The following is a 22,971-nucleotide window of genomic DNA, read 5'->3' on the forward strand; positions in this document are numbered from 1 at the left end:
GAGTCCAATGACTCTGACATTTCTGATTATGAAGACATGCCTTTATCCGCCTATGAGGATTCAGATGCAGAGGAATCCATTCCCTCTGCCTCCCATCCAGAGAATTTTTCTTTTGGTGAAACCTTGCATACTTTAAGAAAACATTTCCATTGGGAATGCCAAGACTATCCTCGGTCCAAAAAGAGACTCGGAGAATTTTCAGAGTTGACTCAGCACAGACCTTTAGCTATACCCTCTGTCCTGGATGTTGTGGATGATGTTTTCATGGAATCCAGTCTTACTCCTGACACTTTACCTCCTGCCCCTAGGAAACCTGACAGGTACTACAGAGTACCTGATACTCACAAGTTTCTGTTTAAGAATCCTACTGCTGACCCAGAGATCATTTCCCAGGAGCCTAAAGGTATCAAGGCTACTACAGCCAAGAATCCCACCCCTTCAGACAGGGATTCCAGAGCTTTGGACAGATGGGGTAAGAAGGGATATAACTCTGCAACTCTTGCTGTCAGGGCTTTGAATTGCCAGTTCCACATGCTGAAGTACCAGCAACATATTATGGAACTTATTAAACAAAAAGTGGTAACTTCTCCGGACAGTGCAGAAAATAAAGAATTGCAGGAGCTTATGCACTCTGCAAACCAAGTCAGTAAGCATACTTTGCAGTGTGGCTTTGATGCCCTAGAAACATCTTGCAGGGCAGCAGTCACTGGCTCTCTACTGAGAAGACATGCTTGGCTGAAGGAGCAGACCTTGCCAGATCATTTGAATAAGGACTGTTTGGCACCAAAGCAGAAGAGGCTCTTGAAAAAGATGGAAGAAAAAGCTAAATCTATGCAGACTGTTAAAGAATTCTTACAAGTGCAACCCCCTAGATTCAGTAGGCATTACCCTTCAAAACACTGGTCCTGTCCAGCCCCCTCTAGGCCTTCTCAAACAAGACCCAGGGGAAACAGACCACCTGGACTACAGTCTCAGGATATGCAGAGATCTAAGCAATGGAGTGTCCCCACCCCTAAAGCAGGGAGTGTTAAGCCACCTCCTTATGGAAAACGCTCACAATGACTTCTTCAGTCCACTTCCCAGCCCTGTCCAACTGCTTGTGTCCCTAGGAGGAATATTTGCCTTTCATGCAAAAAACTGGATGTCCATCACCCAGGACCGATGGGTGCTCAACATTGTATCCCAGGGGTACAAATTTTATTTCCAGTCTCTGCCAACCCCAAGCGGGTTTCCCGACCTTCCTCCAAACCAGTGGGTGGAGGCTCAAAACCAAGTACATTCCCTGCTCAATATCAGAGCTATTCAGCCTGTTCCAGTAGAACAGAGGGTTTAAGGATTCTACTCCAGACTCTTCCTGGTACCCAGGAAAGAGGGCTCTTGGCACCCAAACCTGGATCTTTCAATTCTAAACACCTTCCTAATGGTACTAAAGTTCAAAATGCTTACGCAACAGCTTCTTCCTATGTTAGCCAAGGATGTCTGGTTAGTCACCCTAGACTTAAAAGAAGCCTATCTGCACATCTTTATAAGGGAGTCATGCAGGAAGTATCTACGTTTCAGGGCAGGATCTATGCATTATCAGTTCTCTGCACTTCCCTTTGGCTTATCTACTGTGCCCAGGGTATTCAGAAAAATGCCTGGCTCCAGCCATTGCATACTGCAAGCAGAGAAATATCCAAATTTACCCATACTTGGATGACTGCCTGATTCAGGCGGAGAGTCAGGAATTGCTGCTTCGGCACCTGGCATTTGTAAAAAACCTTCTCACTTCCGTGGGGTTACACCATCAATGAAAAGAAATCACAACTGGTACCCAGTCAAGAGATTGTATTCCTGGGAGTAATCTTGGACACAGCTTCCCAGATGGCATTCCTCACTACAGAAAAACAAGTTTATCTGACAGATTACTTCAAACAAATGGCCACCAGAACTCCGCTATCTGCAAGAAAAATACTGCAAGCCCTAGGGTTCATGGCTTCAAGTATACTGCTAATTCCATATGCAAGACTGCATATGAGGAAACTTCAGTGGTATTTAAAAAGTCTTTGGTGCCAACATTGTCAGGACCTGGAAACAGTCATTCCGATCATACCCTCTCTAAGGACAGAGTTCCTTTGGTGGGCAGAAGCATGCAACCACAACAAGGGACTGACATTCACTCTACCACATGCCGCCAATACCCTGACCACAGACTCATCAGACTATGCATGGGGGGCCACTGGAACCCAAGTCAAATTCATCTGCACATCAACCAAAAAGAGATGCTAGCTGTACAGAATGCCCTGACCGCTTTCAGATCCCTACTCCTTCCAGGACAACTGCTGATAAAAACAGACAACACCACACTTATGTGGTACATCAGCAAGCAGGGGGAAACCCATTCCTACCCATTGTGCAGGTTAGCCATGGCCCTGTGAACCATGGTCTTGGACATCCAAGTCTCCATCTACAAGCCCAATTCCTGCCAGGCCAACAAAACTCACTGGCAGACAACTTAAGCAGAAATCTCATAGACCCACATGAGTGGAAATTGGAACCCAGCACCTTCAACCTTCTGATTCAGAAATGGGGGACCCCAGAGGTGGCCATCTTTGCCTCCCCCTGCAACCACCAGCTCAGCAAATTCTTCACCAGTAATCCTCACTACAGGGCCTGGAAAGTGAATGCCCTATCCTTTCAATGGGAAAACATATCAATCTATGCCTTTCCCCTTCTGCCCCTTCTCTTAAGAGTATTACTCAGGATAAAACAGGACAAGCCAAGGACAGTTCTGATTGCCCCGGACTGGCCACACCAGCACTGGTACTCACACCTGCGCAGCATGACAATGGTGCCATTCTGGCATCTACACCAGACCCCAACCCTGCTCTCTCAGCAGGAGGGACAGATCTTGCTTCCACAATTGCAAACCCTAAATCTTGCAGCCTGTCTTATTCCTTGAATACCCCACCAGCAATCCTAAGCAAACAGGTGCTGGACGTCATCCTTGAAGCTAGAAGGCCCAGTACAAGGAACTCCTATGCTGATAAGTGGAAAAGGTATTGTTCTTGGATTCAGTCTAAAGGAGAGGACACAGCACTCCCATCCTTACCTCTAATCTTGGATTACCTAGTAGAACTACTCCACAGAGGCCTATCCTTCTCCATCATTAAGATCCATGCTTCTGCCATCTCGGCTCATTACAACACTGAGCCACCTCTATTATCTTGCCCTCTCATCAAACAATCCTGAGAGGGGCAAACAACTTAAGGCCACCAAGGAGAACACCCATCCCTGCTTGGGACCTTAACTTTGTACTGGAAAAGCTCATGCTTCCCCACTTTGAACCTGCTGCTTCAGCAGAGTTAAAATTCCTCTCCTGGAAACAGTCTTGCTTCTAGCCATCACTTCAGCTAGAAGAGTGTCTAAGCTACAAGCACTGATGTCTGTGGAACCCTTCATTATTTTCCATGCTGACAGGGTTTCCCTGAGGACTAATCCTTCATTTATGCCTAAAGTGGTGTCCAGTGTGGCTCTCAACCAATCCATCCATTTGCCAACCTTCTTCCCTAATCCTCAAAATAAAGGAGAAAGGATCCTGCACTCTTTGGATGTGCACAGCCATCTCAGATTCTACCTTGATAGGACTAAGCCCTTCAGAAAATCTGAGCAGTTAATAGTCAGCTTTGCAACAGTGGCAGAGAGCAAGGCCATTTCAATACAAACCATTTCCAAATGGATAGCACACTGCATCCATTTCTGCTACAGGCACCATGGAAAACCAACCCCTCAGGGGGTCAGAACACATTCCACTTGGGCAACATCTAGCTGTACAGCATTTCTCAGGGGAGTCCCTACCAGGGACATCCTGGAAGCTGCTACCTGGAGTTCTGTACACACTTTCACCAAGCATTACCACTTGCTTATCTTTTCCAAATCCAGGGCAGGTTTTGCTACAGCAGTCTTGCAAGGCCTACTAGCCAGCCCTAACTCTTCTTGACTGCCTCCACCCTTCCTCAGCTTTGGGAATCCACCCAAGTGTGATGACTGCAACAGTAAAACCAGAATCACCACTCCAAGTAGCCAAGAACCAGGCTCGGTAGTATTAAATAAAAATGTTTAATTCCACAACAAGAAAGACTCAGTAGTAACACAGTCAGTCAAGCGTTTTCATCATCCAAGACTTCTTCAAAACTGTGTAATACATCATTGACACAACTTAAATAAGCAGTCACCCCCACTTAACACACTAATTAAACTTTAAAAACATACACCCTAAAAAATAATTCTAAAACAGCAATACATAATACATAAATAACATTTTGAACTAGTACAAAGTGTTTGACAAGTATGGTATATAATAACACCAATACTATAACTTAGTAGCCCTATGTTTCAACTCTGGCTTGATACAAATGTGGTCATTAATACAAGGGGCTACGGGAGAGTACACAGAGAGAGAGGTTGGCAAAGAAGAAGTGGGATTGTCAGAGAGATGAAGAAAGTAGACAGGAGTATAAGGAGATGAGGTGCATGGCAAAGAGAGAGGTGGCGAAGGCTAAAGATAAGGCATATGAAGAGTTGTATAAAAGGTTGGACACTAAGGAGGGAGAAAAGGACCTGTACCGATTGGCTAGACAGAGGGACTGAGCTAGGAAAGATATGCAGCAGGTAAAGGTGATAAAGGATAATGAGAGAAACATACTCACAAGTGAGGAGAGTGTGTTGAGGAAATGGAAAGAGTACTTTGAGGGGTTGATGAATGAAGAGAATGAGAGGGAGAGAAGGTTGGATGATGTAGGGATAGTGAATCATGAAGTACAATGGATTAGCAAGGAGGAAGTAAGGATAGCTATGAAGAGAATGAAGAATGGAAAGGCTGTTGGCCCAGATGACATACCTGTGGAAGCATGGAGGTGTTTAGGTGAAATGACAGTGGAGTTTTTAACCAGATTGTTTAATGAAATCTTGGAAAGTGAGAGGATGCCTGAGGGATGGAGACAAAGTATTTTGGTACTGATTTTTAAGAATAAGGCTGATGTGCAGAGCTGTAGTAACTACAGAGGGATTAAATTGATCAGTCACAGCATGAAGTTATGGAAAAGAGTAGTGGAAGCAAGGTTAAGAAGGGACGTGATGATTAGTGATGAGCAGTATGGTTTCATGCCAGGAAAGAGCACTAGAGATGCGATATTTGCTCTGAGAGTGTTGAGGGAGAAGTACAGAGAATGTCGGAAGGAGTTGCATTGTGATGTTCATCGTGCATACAGCTGCAGTAATCACATATGGGTTCTCTGCCGTCAGGCGGGTCCTCGGTCGGCCGAATTCCAAAGTCTAGGTCCGGCGTTGGTTGCTGTCGCTTTCTTTCCTGATGTCAGTGCGACAGGGGTATATAAGACACAGCCGACGCCATATTCTTCAGTCTTTTTTGCCGCGCGGTGCCCGAAGCAGAAGCAGTTCGCAAGTGCCGGTCGGCCAGCTCCTGAATTTACAAAAAATTGGAAACCGAAGTCTTCTTTAAAGCTAAGTACCCCGTTGGGGAAACTTTTCTTGCCTCAGACCGATGTCAGACAAAGTTAACAATTGTATTTCTTGTGGAAAGCAAATACCGCATAAGGATTTCCATTCCCTCTGCATACCTTGTTTAGGCCCAGACCACGACGTCTTGGGCTGTCGCTTTTGCGCTACTTTCAATAAACGCACTATTAAGTGTCGGGCGGAGTTCGCCCAACATTGTTTTGGTAAAGCTTTTGATTATAAAATGTCGTCGGAGACTCCGACTACCGTTTTGTCCAAAAAACGCAAGGACAAGGACTGACACGCGAGGCCCGCGGTCTCCACAGACACCACACCAAAACCGGCTACATGTGGTCCGGTTCTCAGCGAGACGCCTATGCAGTCCCTGACTACCGACGACACTTCCTTGGCGGTGTCTTCTGTAACCGAGACCGCAGGTACCTCGGCCCTTACTCTCAGACTACAACCGAAGCCACTGTGAGTGTTGAGCCTCCTAATGTGGACAGGTCCACTTCCACCCAGGGTGTCTTTAGACCCTCATCTTCCTTTTCCATTAAGGCCTTTACTAAGTCCAAATCAGCCATGCATCCCAAGAGGCCTGTTGCACAGGGCCCATCCCCAGGCCCCATGCCTAAAAAGCAGATGCTTAAAATGGCTGAGGATTTAATTACTCTTATCAGGGGTTCCCAACCCCTTCCAGACAAGAGACCCAGAGTGGAGGAAGATTCTCCCTCTTCTGAACAGGGCTCCATTTTCTCAGAACATTCTGATGTTGAGGAACACTCGTACTCCCCTTATGAAGATTCCGATGCAGAGCAGTCCATTCCTTCTGTATCTCCCCCAGAGGACTTTTCCTTTGGGGAAACCTTGCACACCTTGAGGGAACACTTCCATTGGGAAGGCCAAGACTTTTCTGATTCCAAGAAAAGGCTTAGGTTACTGAATTCTCTGGGATACACAATCAACAAAGAGAAATCCAGGCCAACACCATCTCAGAAAATAACTTTCCTGGGTGCCAACTTGGACACAAACACCCAGATGGCCTATCTTACGCCAGAAAAACAGGGGCAACTAACTCAGTACTTCAAAATACTAGCAAATTGTACCAGGCTTACTGCAAGGAAAATCCTGCAGGCTCTGGGCTTCATGGCATCTTGCATTCTTTTAATCCCATGTGCAAAGTTGCATATGAGAAAACTTCAGTGGTACCTAAAAAACCTATGGTCTCAGCACAGCCACAATTTGGAAACAATAATCCCAATAATTCCATGTTTGCAAAAGGAATTTCTATGGTGGGCCCAAGCATGCCAAACAAACACAGGTCTCCCATTCTGCAAGCCTCAAGCAAATCAAGTCATCACAACAGACGCCTCAGATTACGCCTGGGGGGCGCACATGACAGGCAGGTGCATTCAGGGCAAATGGTCCCAAAAGGAAAAGCACCTTCACATCAATCAAAAAGAAATGCTAGCAGTGATAAATGCAATTACAGCTTTCAAGGACCTCCTGCATCCAGGACAATTATTGATAAGAACAGACAACACCACAGTAATGTGGTACATAAGCAAACAAGGAGGAACACATTCATACCCCCTGTGCAGGCTAGCCAAGAAGCTTTGGAACTTGGCTCTGGAATGGCAAATCGAACTTCAAGCACAGTACTTGCCAGGTTTGGAAAACACGTTGGCAGACAATCTAAGCAGAAATATGACAGATCCACACGAATGGAAGTTGCATCCTCAGGTGTTTACAAAGATAATCCAAGCGTGGGGGAGGCCAGACATAGATCTCTTTGCCTCCCACAGGAATCATCAATTGGAAAAGTTTTGTTCAAGGACCTTTCATCCAAAGGCCTGGAGAGTGGACGCCCTTTCATTCAGTTGGACAGCATGGACAGTGTACGCTTTCCCACCTCTGCCTCTTCTGCCCAAGGTGCTCTTGAAAGCAAGAGCAGACAGACCCAAGATGATACTGATTGCTCCATACTGGCCAAGACAGCACTAGTACCCACTCCTGAGGAGCCTAACAAATACTCCTCCCTGGCCTCTACCTCTAATGCCTCTTTTGCTGACTCAGCACAGCTACAAAACTCTTCACAGTCAGCTGAAAACACTCAATCTTGCTGCATGGAAAATTCCTTAACACCACAACAGATCCTGCTCCCCAAAGAGGTGCAGGATGTCATTCTGGAGGCCAGAAGGCCATCTACTAGAATGATTTATTCCGCAAAATGGAAACGGTTTTGCTCTTGGAATGAGAAAAAAGGCCAGGACCCTAGAAAACTGAATTTGCCTCAGGTATTACAGTATCTAGCTGAGCTGCTGAACAGTGGACTTTCATTTTCCTCTATAAAAATCCATGCCTCAGCCATTTCTGCAGAATTCAACACGGATCCACCGTTATTCTCTCACCCACTTTTAAGACAGTTCCTCAGAGGGGCTAAGAATATAAGACCACCAAGGAAACAACCTGTGCCAGCCTGGGATCTTAATTACATTCTAGAAAAATTAACATTGCCTCCTTTTGAACCAGCTGCCTCAACAGATTTGCAATATTTGTCCTGGAAAACAGCTTTCCTTCTGGCCATTACCTCAGCTCGTAGGGTTTCAGAACTACAAGCCCTCATGGCTGTGCAGCCCTTTCTCATCTTCCATCAGGACAGGGTTTCCCTTCGAACCAACCCGTCATTTATGCCTAAAGTGGTATCCAGGGTAGCTTTGAATCAAGCCATACACTTACCTACCTTTTACCCCAATCCTCAAAACAAAGGGGAAAGGCTGCTACATTCCTTAGACATCCATAGACAGCTACGTTATTATTTGGACAGAACAAAGCCTTTCAGGAAATCAGAACAACGTTTTGTGTCCTATGCTGTAGGAGCTCAAGGGAAGCCTGTTTCCAAACAGACAATTTCAAAATGGATAGGCCACTGCATACAATTTTGTTACTCCTATCATGGTAAATCTGTCCCTACAGGCATCAGACCCCACTCCACCAGGGCCACTGCTACCTCTACAGCCTTCCTCAGAGGAGTTCCTACCAAAGATATTTTGGAGGCAGCCACTTGGAGTTCTGTACATACCTTCACAAAACACTACCACCTGCCTTTATATTCCAAAACTAGAGCAGGCTTTGCCACTGCTGTGTTGCAGGGCATTCTGGCTCATCCCAGTTCCACCTAGTGCCTACCACCCTGTGCGTAGCTTTGGGATTCTACCCATATGTGATTACTGCAGCTGTATGCACGATGAACATAGTACAGTTTTGTACCTACCATAAATGTAGATGTTCGAGTGCTAATACAGCTGCAGTACAGGTTTCCCTCCCTCCATCCCCTCTTGGTAAAGGACTAGTGGCTAACACCTCCTCATACAACCTAACTTGGGTTATCCTCCTATGGTGTATTTGCTTGCAACTACTATTTTTTGATTACATTGCATTGCTTGTATATACATATATATATAATTTATGTATTGCCTTCCTTCTGGGGGCACCTGACATCTGGGGCAAGAAAGACTGAAGAATATGGCGTCGACTGTGTCTTATATACCCCTGTCGCACTGACTTCAGGAAAGAAAGCGACAGCAACCGACGCCGGACCTAGACTTTGGAATTCGGCCGACCGAGGACCCGCCTGACGGCAGAGAACCCATATGTGATTACTGCAGCTGTATTAGCACTCAAACATCTACATTTATGGTAGGTACAAAACTGTACTTTTGTGTAGACTTAGAGAAAGCATATGACAGGGTGCCTAGAGAGGAGTTGTGGTATTGTATGAGGAAGTCAGGAGTGTCAGAAAAGTTTGTAAGAGTGGTACAGGATATGTACGAGGGTAGTGTGACAGCAGTGAGGTCTGCAGTGGGAGTGACGGATGCGTTTAAGGTGGAGGTGGGGTTACATCAAGGATCAGCTCTGAGCCCTTTCTTATTTGCAGTGGTGATGGACAGGTTGACAGACGAGATCAGACAGGAGTCCCCGTGGACTATGATGTTTGCAGATGACATTGTGATCTGTAGTGAGAGTAGGGAACAGGTGGAGGAGACCCTGGAGAGATGGAGATATGCTCTAGAGAGAAGAGGAATGAAGGTCAGCAGGACTAAGACAGAATATATGTGTGTGAATGAGAGGGAGGATAGAGGAATGGTGAGGATGCAAGGAGTAGAGGTGGTGAAGGTGGATGAGTTTAAATAGTACAGGCAGGATGGAGTGGGTGGAGAAGAGTTTCAGGAGTGATTTGTGACAGACGAGTACCTGTAAGAGTGAAAGGGAAGGACTACAAGAGGGTAGTGAGACCAGCTATGTTTTATGGGTTGGAGACAGTGGCATTGACAAAAAGGCAGGAGTTTGAGCTGGATGTGGCAGAATAAAAGATGTTAAGATTTGCACCGGGTGTGACGAGGGTGGACAGGATTAGGAATAAGTATATTAGATGGTCAGCCCAGGTTGGAAGGTTTGGAGACAAAGCCAGAGAGGCACAATTACGTTGGTTTGGACATGTGCTGAGGAGGGATGCTGAGTATATTGGGAAAAAGATGCTAAGGATGAAGTTACCAGGTAACAGGAAAAGAGGAAGGCCTAAGATATGGTTTATGGATGTGGTGAGAGAGGACATGCAGGTGGTTGGTGTGACAGAGCAAGATGCAGATGACAGGAAGAAATGGAAACAGATGATCTGCTGTGGCGACCCCTAACAGCAGCAGCCGAAAGAAGATGATGAATACCAGGGGCTATAGTGGCATTCAAACGAATTTGCCATCACATTTCAGCCCTGTCCAATTTGTTGGTCCATTCACCCCCTCTGATGTCCATACCTACCACCTCCAAAATACCAAAATGGAAAAAGTGCAAAAGTGACTGCAACAGTGAAACACAAAGAACATAATACAGTTGTGTACACTTACCATAAATGTAGATGTTTGAGTGTATTCAATGTTGCAGTCCTGGTTTCCCTCCCACCAGCCCCATGGTTTTCTCTCTCTCCTCTCTATGGCTATTTCTACTGGTATTGGTGTTTACTTTTTACTGGTGGTATTTCCCCACCATAACCTAGCTCCCTATTTGGGGGCTCCTGACATTTGGAGCAAGAAAAACTGATGTAATGGCATTGGCTGCATGTTTTTATACCCCTGATGACCTGATGTCAGGGAAGAAGCAACAGCGTCCGACGCAGAAATACTAACTCTCTGGTATTCAGGCTGACTGAGGGCTACCTGCAGGCAGATAACTTTAACCCAAGTGTGATGAATGCAACAGTGAATACACTCGAACATGTACACAACTGCACTTTTTCTATGCCTCAGTGAACTTTTTCTAGGAATCAGAGAGGCGTCAATAAGATGTGGTTCTGTTAATCTCAGGGACCTTTCCAAGATCACAATAAAAATGAAAAAAGCACTGTAGATGTGTACGATATAGATAAAGTCAGCCCAGTAATCGGAAAAATAATTTATTGAACAGCACTCAAAAAGCAGACACTCCAAACCATGAATAAAACATATCATTAAAAATGGACACTATATACTACAAATAGAACTAAATGCTTAACTCTTTCACCGCATTTTTGTCCTTTCCAAGGACTTCTTTAGATAAATGCCTTAAACATAATCACACCCTTTATATACATATTTCAAATCAATCAATCAATAGAACTGCAAGCAGTTATCCGAGCAGTGTCAAGAATGTATTTGAAAAGACATATTTCAGTAGAAGTCCTTGGAAAGTATGAAAAACACAGTGAAAAGTTATGCATTTAGTTATCTTCTTAGTTTGGAGTGTCCATTTTTAATGCTATGTTTTGTTTGTGGTTTGGAGTGTCTTTTTTTGAGTGCTGTCCAATAATTTATTTTTCTGATTCCTGGGCTGACTTTACCTCTATCCTACACCTCTGCAGTGGGTTTTTCATTTTTCATTTTTATTGTGGCGTAGACTGCCTATGAAGTTTCAGCACTGGTTCTTTTTGGGTTTGGTTTTACCTTTCCAAGATCTACACAGTGACAATTCCTCCAGAGGTAGAGGAGGATTTTTAATGGTAGATGTCACTGTAGAGGCATAGATGTTCCTCAGAATCATGGCTTTAGAGATTCTTTTTTAGATAGGCCATTTCAGCACTCCTAAAGAGCTGCAAGACTGTCCAACTCTGGAGGCAGTCGGGGGGTCATTTGTCTTTGTACCCAGATGCCTGGGCAAGTATAACGCAAGATACATCAGTGCTAAGATTAACATCCAGGTGTTATTACATTCCATTTCTCTTCTTCCGTCTTGCAAAAGGAAGAAAGTTTCCAGTGTTCCACCCAATCAGAGGAAGGCAGCAGCACAAGAAATCCAAAAGCTGCTAGACAAAAAAGTAATTCAAAAGATCCCTCCAGACCAGATAGGATTTGAAACTTATTCACACTTCTTTTTAGTGCCAAAGAAACCAGGGGACCTCAGACCCATTTTAGATTTAAGCAGCTTAAATCAGTACATAAAGAAAGCAAAGTTATGAATGGTCATGGTCCAGTTCATTCTACCCTTTCTACACAAGGATGATTGGATGTGCTCTGTAGATCTTCAGGATGTGTACTATCATATCAAAATAGGCAATCCAAAAGACATATTTTCTTATGGCTGGGAGCGAGTCATTACCAATTCAGACCCTACCCTTTGGACTCACCTCAGCCCCCAGGGTGTTTACCAAATGCATGGCGATAGTGGCAACTCACTTGAGACTAAAGGGATTTCAGGTGTTTCCAAATTTAGATGACTGACTCCTCAACCCAAGCATCTACTTCTACATGCTAGGGACTATTTGCTTCAGATTTGCAAATCTTTGGTCATAACTATAAATCATGCCAAGTCAAACCTAACCCCAGTGGAGAACCTGGAGTTCACTGGTGTTCTTCTAGACACAATGAAACAGATAACCTCTTTACTTCCTCATGGTATCCCCACTATAAAGAGTCAGGTCCATTTTCTCCTTTGTCATTCAGCTCCTCCAGCAAGGTCAGTACTACAGGCATAAGGTTCTATGGTAGTGGCCATTGTACTACTTCCTTGGCATGCTTCTTTATGCTGGTTCTACAATGGACTTTAGCTGTTCAATGGTCAATTCTATATCAACCCCTCTCCATTCAATTCAGGCTTACCCCAGTTTGCAAACAACACATCCAATAGTGGGTAAAAGAGGAAGATTTGCATCTAGGCAGACCCCTGAATAAGTTGCATTTCAACGTTCTACAGATGAGAGCAGTTCTGTTAGCGGTGCAGGCATTTCAAGATACTCTCCCACTGGGGACTATTGCAGTTTATATTGATAACACGTCTGTAGTCTGGTACATCAAAAACAAGGAAGAACTCAATGTTATCCCCATTGCAGAGAGGTCATGAGAGTATGGGAATGGACTTCATTGCAATGCACATTCCAGAGAAAACCAACATGCTAGCAGACAAATTAAGAAGATCCTTTTTGATGCCCCACGAGTGGTCTCTCATTCAGTTTGTGGCAGAGAAGATCTTCCGGCATTGGGGCTGACCTTGCTGTGAACTATTTGCCACTCCCCTCAACAACAAATGCAGCAGATACTTCACAATGATGCCCCCTCAGGTGGACTCACCGAGAGATGCTCTAGTTCATGCTTGGCCCTCAGGTCTCCTTTATGGTTACCCTCCTCTTCCCCTGATTCCAACATTTTCACAGAAAGCAAGCTGGTTGAAGAGTTCAGTAATCCTCATTGCCCCCTTCTGGGCTTGGCAAGTATGGCTCCCCCTTCCGAAGGTTTCATCTTTGTTATCCTCCATGAATACTGGAGCCAGCTCTGGTCCTTTGTTATCCTCCATGAATACTGGAGCCAGCTCTGGATCTCCTGTCACACCCATCAGAGATCCAGTATCCAAGATTTGAACCCTAAGACTAACCTCTTGGTTTCTCCACTTCCAGTAATTGTTATACAGCCCAGGCTTTCTTCCCCGTTCATGATATTACTTTAGCTTCTCAAAAAGAATCTACCAAAAAAGTATACAAAAGCAAATGGAAAAGATTCTTTTTTTGGCCTTTGAATAAAGACATTGATCCCTTTTCTGCCCCCAGTCTCTATGATTCTCCAGTTCTCAGCAATGTTTTTTGAGGAAGGAGCTAGTTTTTCTACAGTTAAACTTCAACTGACAGGAATTTCTAATATTCACACAGGGAGCAGACATATTTCTCTGGCTTCTTCCAGACCATGTAAAGCTTTCATGAAAGGATTTTTTATTTTAAGGCTTCCAATAAAGATCCTTCACCACCTTGGGATCTAAGAGTTGTACTATAAGACCCAACACACAAACCTTTTGAGCCTTCACCAAAATCTGATCTGAAGTTTCTATCATTGATATCTATCATGTTCTGTCATAGTAGCCATCACATCTGCAAAGAGAAAATCTGAACTGCAGGTTTTTCTTCAAAATCTCCTTAGATAATTTTTCATAAGGATAGGGTTTCCTTATGGACTGACCTTTCCTTTTTATGTAAAATGGCCTTTGAGAATAACATTAACCAATCCTTAATTTTACCAGTTTTCTTTCCAAAATTTTCCAGTAAAGGAGAATACACCTTCCTGATTTGCACAGACAATTATGTTTTTATATTTGCAGGACAAGACAATTCAGAAAATCAGACCAACTCTTTCTCCAAAACAACTAGGTTATCCAGTTTCCAAAGTTAGTCTAGCAAAATGGATAACTGACTGTATTTCCTGGATTTATTGTCAGAAAGCCATTACATTATCTAAACTTCCCAAGGCGCACTAAGTGAGATCTGTGGCCACATCATCCGCTTTTTGTTCAAGAACATCAATTGATGACATTTGTGCTGCACTTACATGCTCCAATGCAAATACTTTTGTTACTCATTACAAATTAGATATTTCTAGAACAAGAGCCTCCTTTGCTTCGGCGGTACTATGGAATATCCTTCCATGAGGGCCACCCAAGATCAACATTGTGGGGACTCTGTACCATACATTGAGGAAAAATGAAAAGGACAACATTAGATTTAAAAGTTATGTTCTTACCATAACTACGCATCTGTGTTGTCCATGTTCATTTATTCTCAACTTCTCTCCCATCCATCCCCCATCCATGTTCCTGGAGAGACCTATTGGACTGTATTGAAACCTACAGTTCCAGGTTTGAGCCCTGTCTTTCTATCAAACTATTCCTGTCTCTGTTTTACTACAGGAATAGGGCAACAAACTCAATCTGGGGCTTTGGGATGCAGTACTGCCTTATGGGTAGAGGGAGGAGCTTGGGAGTTGGATCCTAAGTCTGGAATAAGCGGCTGAGTTAGATCTGAGAATTGGATCCGAACCTCATACATTGGGGAAGAATGAAAGTGGACAAGACAGATGCCTAGATATGGTAAGGACATAACTTTTAATCTCTTTCATAAACCAAAGCAAAATTTTTTAACACATTTACATTATAAGAGTCCTAACATACAAGAAGACTGTAAATGTATGATGGAATGATAACATTGGAAGAACAGATATTAAGTGGTTATTGCTGAATGCTATACAGTGCCTTGAAATGCAGTTTAAAAAAAAAGTGCACTGGCATTCATAATGCATCTTCCGTCTCAGTTATTAGTGAAACCAGCTCAAAAGGAGCACAGTAATTAACCAGAAACGACAAAGTTTTCTGTGTTATGTAAGAAATTCATTCCTCCTTCACAGTTTCAGAAAGCATGTATATGTTAGTCCATCAGGGCTGATATAAATGCCTGCTTGCCCTGTATCCTGAAGAGGGCAGTACTTATTATCACATGCAAACTGTAAAGTCGAACAGGTGTTCTTATGTCATGTTGATAGACAAAACTTTTGTTCTTGGCCTAGATTAAATTTCGGTATAACATACAAACACTGAGTTTAGAAGGAACATATAGGTTATTTCATTTGCATCTACCATCATATTCATAATTCTGTTAATGCACTTGTGGTCAGCCTTTTTCTGCTGCCTACAGTGTGAGAGACAGGACACTGTTGCAGTTAAGGTGATAAGCTTGCTCGCAACAGTTGCAAAAGACGTTTGCCTTGGTATCACCAGTATTTCCAGAAACTGTACTTAATTCTAAGTATTCTGTTCCAGACTGAGGATTTCAATTTTAAACTATTTTCTTAAATGGGCAGGTGAAAAGTCTGATAAAAGTTTTTTTTAGGAAATATTTAAATAAATGTATTTTTTGCGGAGGACTGCCCACAAACAGACCGAAATAGTGTGCTCCCCTCTTAAAACATATGTTGTTTTACAGTTTTGCATAAAGTTGTTATATAAGATCAAATGCATACACCTTTTGAAAATATATAGAGTGCAATTCCGATATCTGAACAGCCTTGAGGACAGCCTGTATGACTGGATAGTTGAGAGGATCTGTTCAACAATCATGAGATGTGTTTATGGCATGAGTACTGGATGTTCTTCTCTTTGAAGTATGTTTTTGTTAAATATGGTTTTGCCAAACAAATGTCTACATGTCACACTTACAAACTGTCTGAAGAGCATGGCTTCTAAATTAGTATTGAGGGCAGCTTAGGTTTGTGGACAGATTTGCTAATGCCCAAGTAATTACCATTTCTGCATTACATCCTATTAATAAATAATAGCTAGCACACCCCTAACTGGGAAAAGCCGAAAGACACAACAACATAAACTTAAACTGATATCTCCATAGGGCTTGGCTTCTGCAGTGGCATTAAGGTGGCTTAGATTTGTGATTGGATTTGCTGATGTGTTGTTATTGCACCAGGCAGTATTATTAGATTTAAGTGCTTTAGGCTTTTGCTTACACTGTATAATTGCAGAATACAGTTCAACAGTTTGCACTGCATGTGTATTTAATGAACATTTGTTACTTGCAGAATTTGTATGAAATTGAAAATGCTAAATAAAGAAACAGAATATCCTTATGACAACTGATGATATTTTAGTTAAAAGCTTGATATAACACAAAAGTCATAATCTTGGAATTAATGATGGTCCCTTTCAGTGACTGAAGTATCCAATAAGAATGCACCTTGAAAACACCCTAAGGATTCTGATTTCTACCTGCCATAAGCACATTCTTTTAAATCCTGTACTTCTCTCACTATGAAACTTGTCAGAATACTTTCTATTTGTTTCATATCTTGATACTGTACACATTGTATGATATGCTCATTTTGGGGGGAACCTGACAGTACCCATATAGAGTTAATATTTTAGAAAGCATAAAAAGGAGTGTTTTTTTTCCCTTGCAGAGTGCATTTAAAGTCTCTACCTCAAATTTCTAGTGGTGAAAAAGTCATTGTCTTCTCCATTATCCATTTAACTGCTTTCAGCATATCTGCATTGTTTTGTTAAACGTCTGGGTTGAATTCCAAAAGCCTTACCCTAAGCTGTAGTAGGGCTACTTATACCTCTCAACGTCTTAGAGCAAAAAATCTGGACAAAGAAATTAATAAAAGTGGGATAAAGCCCCAACAATAGGGACAATTTTTAAATATTCCTCTTACTAACTTAGAAAATTGATAGAATAACACATTTTGCATTAGCATTAATTTTCTGAAGGGTATGAAGTCGGAAACTCCAGTGACTTTCATTATTTTCTAACTTCATTCTTATAATGATTTGCCACTAGTTTGCCAGAAACAACAATTTTATGAAAAACCCACCAAAAATATGAGGCAAAGCTTTGGATATTCTCTGAAAATATGTACAGTTGAGAGGTATGCTACTCTTGTGGAAAGTTACTTTGTAGAGTTTAATTGTAATGACATAACTTGAAGTAGCTTAGAGTAAAGCTTTTTTGACTCATACCTACTGCCATTGCTATTTTGTTTCTTTCTCTGTAGTCTTCTGGCCCATTTAACTTCTTTACATGTGATTTGTGAGATGCCTGTTCATAGATCATCACACGGGTATGATGCTAGTCTTGAAAGCTGGATTTTACATTATGTGCAAAAGTAACATTTTAGAAATGGGAAGAAACGTATACCAGGTTTGAATCCGAGAGGAAGAGCATTGAAAAATTAATTCATAATACTGAAATGGTCATGAATCTGTTCTGCAGATACAGCCTATTAACATATTTTTGCAGTCTGTCACTGAGACAATTTCATTAAATTCTCCCATAAGTGTAGTGGTTTTCCATTTTACTCCCCGATATAAATGTTTTGCATACTTAAAATATAATTCCAAACTTGCATAAAGTGACCTTTAGGTATGTTGATGTAAAGCTGATGATAGCTAGCACTGTTATTTATGTCGGTACATTGCAGATCTTCTTTACAGAGGGTCACTTTGAAAGTAAATTATAATGCCAGGGTTTTATCCCCTGTTTTGTCCTTCATCATTGGCAGAGTCATAAACAGCAGTGTCTCACTTTGTAGGAAGGTTTATGCCGACTCTGTTCTAGCACTCCATCGAATCTTGGTAGGTTCACGAAGCAGTCATATAAAGCCAAGTGTTACTAGGCACTTATCTCTGTTTTTTATGCTTTGTATCTCATGCCAGCATATGAGTTTTTGCCAGCTGTATAGTCACTCATATTCATTTTTTCAGAGGTCTTTTGTCAGTCTTCAAGTAAACATTAAACTGTGATTGTGTAAGGTGACTGACAATTTATTTACCACAATTTTCTGTTTAAGATGTTTTTAAAACTTATTTCTTCACAATTAGTTATGAATGTCACTGTGAGTCCGAAACAGGGTGAAAAGGAGAACTTAGCCTGAGAGATGAAATGTATCAGAACAGGCTGCCAAAGAAATGAATGGAGGAACTAGTGTGTGTGTGTGTGTGTGTGTGTGTGTGTGTGTGTGTGTGTGTGTGTGGGATTTCACTTCTCAAATTACTTTTTCCAAACAAATAATGTTTATTTCAACAATAGGATGCTTATTACATTTATTTGTACAAACCTGATGCATGCTGCGTTTTGTATTTGCTCCTGGGCCATTCACATCATCATTAAATCTGTTATCTTTTACTTCCATTATATAGGGGGACCATCCCAAAACCAGAGTTCACAATCTATTTTGTACTGCATTACTTCTGATTAGCACTTTCATTCCCTTATGTTTTTATTGTTTCCAATCAGTTAGTCATTACATATTCTGTGCGCACCTCATGTATGGTGCACCAGTTTTTACCCTGGTGGCTGGATTAAGGTTTAAACATATCTTCCTAATTATGAGAGCTGTTATCCTTTATAATCTGCATGACACTATTGACCCAGCCTAAGCCCAAGGCTTACATTTTTCAATCAGTTGTAAAAGAGCGCTCTTCAGTCATATTATAAAACCACTCACTGTTCACTAAACCTCAATGCTAAAATGTATATTCAAATTGTAACTTGACATTGGTACCATTCAGGGGACAAAAGCGTTATCTATTTTTTGCCATGTCTACTGTGTTTTAATAAATTTCCTAATTTATCCCAAACTGTTTCTAAAAGAACTGCCCCCCACATTTTTATCTTCTTCTGGATTTTCCATTCATTCTCCCTGTTTGCGCAGGAAATCTGCATTCTCAGCTTTATAGCTTTTCTTTTGTTATTTTAACTGTTGGTAGTTAACCTAACATGGAATGTCCCCTACTTCCTTTCTTTCTCTGCACAGTATGTCTTCTTCAATGAATGTAGTCCAAATGTCCCACTTCAAAGATTTCTTCTACACACCCCTATCCTTTTCCAGCCTTCTGTCTTTAACATAATCTCTGTCATTACACATTTTCATTGCAGTGATGCTACATTTTCTTGTAATGGCTTGTTTCACTGTCATAATCCTTTAATTATGACTTTTCACTGTATGTTTTAAAATGCCCATCATGTTGAGATTTGGGTACTAATGTAGCAGAAAATATGCCTTAATATTTGTCAATTAAACCCCTTCTAACTTTTGAACTGCTACAGTTAAAGATTTTTTTTTTTAATTCTGTTATGTCTGGACACTCCCAAAAGTGTGCATCCAACTTCCCTCACTCTCCACTACTCATCTCCAGCATGCTTGAGCGTACACCACGTGCAGTTTGTTCAGTTGCATCTTTGGTTAGAAATGTCTCCACAATATTTTTATGCCCCATCTCAGACTTTCTTTGGTTTTGTAGCTAATTTAAATGTACAGATCTCACATCATTGATGCAACATTAAGTTTATCCATAACAGTTTGCACCATTGGTCCTACATGTTGTTCACCAGTGGCTTGAAGTTGTTTAACAAAACCCTGTAATACCCTACTTAATGTACTGTGTTGGATCACATCATCTGATCTGTTTTAAAGTTATCAGGTTCAGTGCTTTGGCCTCCTGTTTTAGTTTTTTTCTTTCTCTGTCTTTGAATTTTACACTCAGTCTTTGTATGTGCAACCTTTCTCCTCTCTGAAGTGAGAAGTGCACTTATAAACTTTCTCATGACAGGATTTGCCCTGACAACATTAACTGCTCCCAGTACCTAGGCTCTTTCTTTTTCTATCTCCACTGTATTGATATTTTGCTTTTAACCTTTCCCTGCATTGAAAGGTCCTGATAGCCTTTTGGCAAAAGGTCAGTCCATTGCTCTTGCACGTTTTGCTTTTTGACATTTTTGAACTTATTAAATGCATAGAATTCTACTTCCTTCATCTTTTCTTCCTTTAAGCTCAGTTGCCACAGCTCTATACTATCATTATCTAAATCCCCGTTCCTCTGTAGGGCTACCATCCTTTTCCATTGTGTAGTGTGGGTTATTTTGCAGTGTGTATCCCAGTCTTATCTAAGTGGCCTCAAATTACTTTTTAAGATTGTGTAGTCCCCCAGACTCCCTGGGAAGCATTAACCTTCATTTTATTCTTGCATTTTTCCATGCCAAATAAAGGGCTTCAACTCTGTATTTATTTTTGCCATGTGTAGTTTTTTTTTGGCATCAGAAAATATGTCTGCCTTACATACAACACAAGTGGCACACAAAGCATTCTTATCAACTGATCCTTGGCATCTAAATCCATGTTCATCAGTCTCCAAACTCTGTTTGCTGAAGAATTTATTTTGCACTACTACCTACATTTTCTAACTTGCTCTTCCACCTCAGGAATGAGCCAGACTTCCAAATATTTCATTTATTCTTGCCCCCACAAGTATGAATATTCCTACACCATCCTGAATGTGGATGCACAGTTGGGAATTATCTGCTGTGTTTTATGAGCCTGTGATGTCCCCAGATTTTGCATGTCATCCTTGCACAGGGGCCATGCTAATCTTCTCTGTATCGTTTCAGTTTGACTATATGTGCTGCCAGAGGATTTCAACTTTGATGTCCCTAGATTTTTACAGAATCCAAAATAGATTAGGTATAGTCTTCTCAGGCTCAGTTATGTACAGGATTATATCGCCTGAAAACAAGGAAATCTTTTATGGGGACCTACACCAGTCAAAGCCCTTAATTCCAGAAAGTCTAATAACCTTTGCCAATAGCTCCATGTATAGTGCAAATAACAATAGAAATAATGGGCATCCCTGCTGTACTCTGCTGCTAAGGAACTAGGTATGCAGTACCTTCACTTGTGCCTTAACTCTTCTAAATGTATTCTGCGTCAATTGAATCCATTGCCCAGGCAACCCAAATGAACGTGGGGCATTCCATAAGAAAAAAAATTGACAGTCAAAAGCCTTCTCAGCATTTAGTCTCACTAGCATTGTTTCCTTATGCAATAATGTCTACATTTGAAACATTGATGTTCATTTAATGTTGTCAATGGTTTACCTTCCTTTAATAAATACACACTGATCATAGTGGATGATCTTAGATAGTAGTTGACCCAGTCTGTCTGCTAAGATATAAATGAATGTCTTATAGTCATGGTTCAGTATGAAGTCTAGCCTATTGCCAGAGCTGAATCATGGTCAAATGGGGCTTAGGCAGGGTAATATACCAGCCCCCCCCCCCGTCAGCCATTCCAGTGTCCCATTACATGGCTGTCTCTCCCCATTTAGTGTAAATACTGTACAATGATTACGGAGATTTGAATTAAAACCTTTATTTCAAATTTTATAGCACAAGCATTACTAGCTATTTGCTAAGAAAAGCAAAATAGTATCATATTGAAAAGAGACTTGACATGAGAAACAGTAAACTTCAGTTCCCTTGAAACTCGCATTCATTGAAAATGCATTGAAACTCATTAATTGAAAATGTATTTGGCAATTTGCAGATTGTGTGTACATTTTTATCCACAGACATCCCTCTCAAACCCAGAAAATGTTGCTTCATTGTTGTCTGTATTATTCTCAGATGTCTGTATCAAAAATGAACATTAAAAGTGACTAGCCACATTTCAGTTTTTTTTCACACACACAGTAGCCAGCCTATTCTAACATACACACACACATGCACGCACACACATACACATACACACATACATACACACATACACACACACACACATACACACATACACACACACACATACACACACACACACATACACACACACACACACACACACACGCACACGCACACACACACACACAGAGGCATGCACAGTAGTCATGCAGAACCAGTATGTCACTCAGTACAGGTTTGAATGAGCTTGTTGCAGCATCAACATCCATAGTCAACAAAGCCAGATCAGGGACAAAATGTCAGTATATACACATATACACTATTTTCTTCATTACTTTTACAGTTGTCACAAAAATTTGGATACCATTTAAAACTTAATTCAGATTTAACAGACAAACTACGGACAGTCATTTTCTAAACAAAACACTCTCACATTGAAAACAGACAGCATAAGAAACGACAAACATCTCTTCCCTTGAAACTCTCATTTAGTGAAAATGCATCTGGCAACCAATTGCAACAGATGTGCTAAGATTCATACTCAAATAGCATATAGTGCAGTACTAATTACTGAATATGTGAAGGGTTCAGGAATTCAAAAGTCAAATGTGTAGTGCATTTACTAAAAGCCTGCATCAGCCAATTGGATGCAAGTCCCCCTTTCAGGGGCAGAGTCATATAAAAGAAAATGAAGGCTGAGGAAATCAAACCACATGCTACAGGATGTGTCTGTTTAACATAGCCATAGTCATAGCCCTACTCATCTGCATTAAGTGCTAGGCAAACTGTTGTAGCAAAAAACACTGCATTTCACACCTGTCTGAACTAAATAAAATGTGTTCATAGTTAAAATATTAACAATAAACTCATAGACTTTATGCTGTCACATGTATTCACAGCTCAATAATAAACATACAGTCAAGTCAGCATTCAACATGGAGACCAAGGATAACATCCAAAGAACTTTTAGGATCATAGGTTCATTCATAGGTGTTTAATAGGCTAACGACCACAAGGGCCTTTTTAAGCCTAAACATGCATCCTAAATCTCTGACAATTTCTGATACCCTTGATAAGTGTAAGTATAGACCTGGGAGATGAACCATTTACAGGTTACCTGTTTGGATCAGAGATGTAGGTGCCAAACCAGGGATGAATGGTTCATATGATGATGC

General features: G+C 41.5%; 1 protein-coding gene and 1 non-coding gene across 2 annotated transcripts in view; one reads left to right on the forward strand and one right to left on the reverse strand.

Moving 5' to 3' along the window:
* The window catches only part of EYA4 (EYA transcriptional coactivator and phosphatase 4), a 3,122,134-nt gene that overhangs the window by 458,633 nt on the left and 2,640,530 nt on the right, over window positions 1–22,971 (forward strand). The gene's annotated exons all lie outside the window — the stretch shown is intronic.
* LOC122817258 lies at window positions 20,655–20,757 on the reverse strand. The gene has a single exon (XR_006367184.1). It is a non-coding gene; the product is annotated as a U6 spliceosomal RNA (small nuclear RNA).

This window comes from Protopterus annectens, chromosome 1.part1, assembly GCF_019279795.1.
Source record: "Protopterus annectens isolate FY-2018-M chromosome 1.part1, PAN1.0, whole genome shotgun sequence".
In the NCBI taxonomy this organism is placed as follows: Eukaryota; Metazoa; Chordata; order Ceratodontiformes; family Protopteridae; genus Protopterus; species Protopterus annectens.